The following is a 4,280-nucleotide window of genomic DNA, read 5'->3' as shown; positions in this document are numbered from 1 at the left end:
ATTTCCCCATTGACTTAGCTTGTCAGAACATAACAAGAGAGGATCACAAGACCCCCAGACACTGCAATCATCATAAATACAGGCTGCTGCCAAGTATCTGAATTTTTATCACATGACTGTGGGGATGCTTCAATGAGCATAAGTGTGAAAAATGGTCCTAAGTACATTTTTTCAGTGCCATTGTAACTCCAAATGATTGCTAAACAAATGGTTTTAAGTCAAGGACTATGAATATTCGGTAATAAACTTTTAAAAATTGGATTCACCAGGAGTTGCCATCAAATCACAGAATTCATCTTTCTTTATTGACTGAACCATAGTATTACACTCGGTCTAAATCCAAGACATAGATGCTCAGTTTTAAATGGAATCCCTCAGAAACCAGGCACTTGATCTTAATACTTTACTGCAAAACAGGCCATCTCCAGCCCTATAGGCGGTTGTGTTTCATGAGCCTCATTTATGAGCTCTTGAACTAGTTTTTTGCTGTCTGGGGGGGGGAAAGGGGGAAATGATATAAGCTGTAAAGAAGGCATATAACAAGTAACAAAGAATGTCCATCCCTCAAACATCATCCTGCAATCTCAGGCAAATTGTAGCTCATACTCCAATTCCCCAATTGGAAGTGTTCAGTAAGGCACTTGTCTACCCACTCAATGTCAACCAACCAAACATATATGTAATTGAAGTCTTCCACTTTGCCTAAAACATTTCCACTTATAATTGTAAGTTCCCTTAGAGAATGGATCAATGAAACTTGTGATTAAATTTAAAGTGTTTCAATCATTTTTAATGTACATCATCAGCTGCAAACCTTATGTGTAATTTTTTTGTCTTAAGGTTTTGTAGCTGATATACATTAAACATGATTGAAACATTTAAATTGCATTATAAGTTAAATAATGAAACATCAACAGTAAGAACTGCAATTTCACAATTTGGATGGATTATATATTTATCTTTCTAGCAATAGTTTATAATAGTGTATCTTACATATATGGTAAATGTGTATATGTGCAATATCTAGTTTATTTACATGGTAGGTTCTCTTTGAATTTTCTATATATTTATATGTATCTTGGATTTTTTTAGTTATAATTAGCTGATAATTGTGTATAATCATATTTCAGTAAAACAATGGACTAATAATCAGTATATAAATATACACCCTATCCAATATACCAGAAAAAATGCAAAAGCTGGGGAATAATATCTGGTCACAATATAAATACCTCTTTCAAAACATTATACTTAGCTAATTGTTTTAAAAGATATAGTGTCCAAGTGTCTTAGTCTTAATAAGCTACTGCCCACTTTATAATCTGTATATTTACGAATATTTACATCAAATTGATAATATTTTCTGGATAAAGACTCATTAAAAATATGTTCTAATGTTTTTAATACAGGTAGTCCTCAACTTACAACAGTTCATTAGTGGACTGTTCAAAGTTACAATGTCACTGAAAAAAAATACTTATAACCATTTTTCACACAAACATGCTGCATTTCCATGGTCATGTGATCAAAATTTGGATACTTAGCAACCTGTTGCAGTGTCCCAGGATCATTTGATCACCTTTGGCGATCTGACAAGCAAAATCAAGGAAGAAGCTAGATTTAGTTTACAACTGTATTATTAACAAACTGCAGTGATTCACTTAACAATTGTGGCAAGAAAGGTCATAAGATGGGTCAAATTCTCTTAGCAACTGTCTCACTTAGCAACAAAACTTTGGGCTCAATGTGGTCATAAGTCAAGGATACAAAGTCTGAGTCACTTCATAAAAACTATTCCAAAAGAATGAGCTGAGTTAGTCAATTCAGATTAGGGTTTTATAGATCTCAGAAGACAAGGACTAGAACATTTATGATAAAAAAAATTCCAGGGTCTCATGGAACAGAGGTTGCTAATATCCCACAACAGAAAAAAAAACCTAGATGCCAAATGTTCTTGGATTCTCCACTAGACTTCAAGTCTTTTTCATGAATGAAAGTAACTCATCTGAAATTCAAATCTCTTTTCAACCATGGAAACCAATACAAATGAAAAAGATACATTAAGGCCACAAATTCATTCCAATATTCATAAAATTCATATTGACCATCCTAATAGGATTAGGAGCCGAGGTGGCGCAGTGGTTAGGGTGCAGTACTGCAGGCCACTTCAGCTGACTGTTATCTGCAGTTCAGCGGTTCAAATCTCACCGGCTCAAGGTTGACTCAGCCTTCCATCCTTCCGAGGTGGTGAAATGAGGACCCAGACTGTGGGGGCAATTTGCTGACTCAATTTGCTAAAAATATGTAAACTGCTTAGAGAGGGCTGAAAGCTCTATGAAGCGGTATATAAGTCTAATAAATAAATAAATAAATAAATAAATAAATAAATAAATAAATAAATAAATATGAGGGAACTTAAGGAAATTCAAAGAACGTTTTTATCCTCCTCTTCTGCTGCATTCCACATTATTCAGAAACCCTTTCCCAAATCCTAGGCAAAGAAACAGGAAATGCTCTGTCCATGAACTTCTTTATATTAACTTTCTTAGAATTCAAGCCTTTGCCTACTAGCACACATTACATGTCCATAAGGTAGCAATATACAATTTACAGGATGCAGTTAATTCTTACATAGAAACTATGACTATGTAAAAAGTAATCATTAGAAGTTGTTTAATATAAGTTCTATAAAATAAAATTCCCATAAAATGCGTCATGCAAAGAATGTTCCACTTTTTACAGTAGGTTCCAGATAAATCCAGAACTTGAAAATATGATTTGTAATGTAGACTGGAAATAAGAACTTCATTCTGAATTGTAAAGCAGAAAAAGAGGAGCACAATTCATAAAAATAACAATTGGCTGTCATAGGAATAAATACTATTCAGATTAATGGAACATTCCCAGGTATACATATAACTAAAATAACCAGGTCAAAGAGCAAGAGATGCGTTCAACTTCATCAAGGAAGTATTGCCTGTGCAAGAATTATCAGACAGTCATCCATCTATTGTGGCTTTTTTCAAGCAAACTCTCGTTATTCATGTTGATGTCATACATCGTCAGCTCTCTTGTTCTAGTTTAAGGAAATGCTGATCAAGCATCTACCATGTCTAGCAAAGCAGACATGTGGAATTCACAAGCTGTTTCTTTCTTTATTAACTTAATCAGTTGTTTCAGCAATGTCAGTCTGCCAAATAAAGAGGAATCTATGTCTCTCCTTTCCGTCCCAACCTGAATAGGAGAGAGAAGAAAAACATTTTCAAAATCAAAGTAGATAAGCAATGAAAAGTGACAAATACCTAGAGACTTGAATAGGATATAATGGTTGTAAGAAACCTGGGTTATATGTTGGATCAACCCAGTTAATTGTAATATTCCCAAACATGCTGAGTACTTTTTACATTCAACATATGTAAGAAAAAGCTATTTTCAGCACAGAAAACATAGAACTGAGGAAACAGGAATCCTAAATCAACAGTTGTTCTCTAATTATGGTTGGTTACATAATCAATCATATTTGGCAAGTCCTTCCCGAGAATTTGGAATAGACAGATTGTCATTTAATAATATTAAATCTATTCTTGCAGGATGTTGTTATAATTGGTTGCATGATTAACCATTTATTAAGAGTGGATTTGGCATTTTCATCCACTTACAGAGTCCTTTCCAAGGGCCTGGGATAGGCAGAAGGGAATGCTTGATGGTGTTAAAGGTATTGCCACAGGAAGTAAAGCTGCCTTTATCAATGGACTGATGATGATTTTGTTGATGTCAATAGTGTTCAAATAATGTTCCAATTGTTTTGAGAATGCACTCAAGGTGCCTATTACTACTGGTTTGATTTCTTTTGCCAGAATCATTCTATTTGAAAATGCTATTAAATTGATTTATGTTATAGTGATTGATTAAATAATAGAATGTTCATTAATATTACATAAATATTAGTTCAATGAAATCTGCATGAAAGAATACAATGCATCAAGACCTAAGCATTATTATATAAAAGGAAAAATATATTCATTAACCAAAAATGAGGGGGGGGAGATGGACCCTAAGAAGTAGAGAATGCCAGCATTTGAGTCAACAATACCTTTTTACACATTGCCATACCTTGTATTAATGTAATGCCAAAGTAAGATTTTAACTGGATACTGAGCTCAATTGAATGCCCAAATAATCATATTTGGATTAGAGAAATATGTTAAAATGACTATGATTGGTGAGGTCAAAAAGATTAAATGTTATTGTGGCAGCATTATTAAAGCCCTATCCATTTT

Source organism: Thamnophis elegans, chromosome 3 (assembly GCF_009769535.1).
Source record: "Thamnophis elegans isolate rThaEle1 chromosome 3, rThaEle1.pri, whole genome shotgun sequence".
Lineage (NCBI taxonomy): Eukaryota > Metazoa > Chordata > Lepidosauria > Squamata > Colubridae > Thamnophis > Thamnophis elegans.
This window is presented reverse-complemented; position numbering follows the sequence as displayed.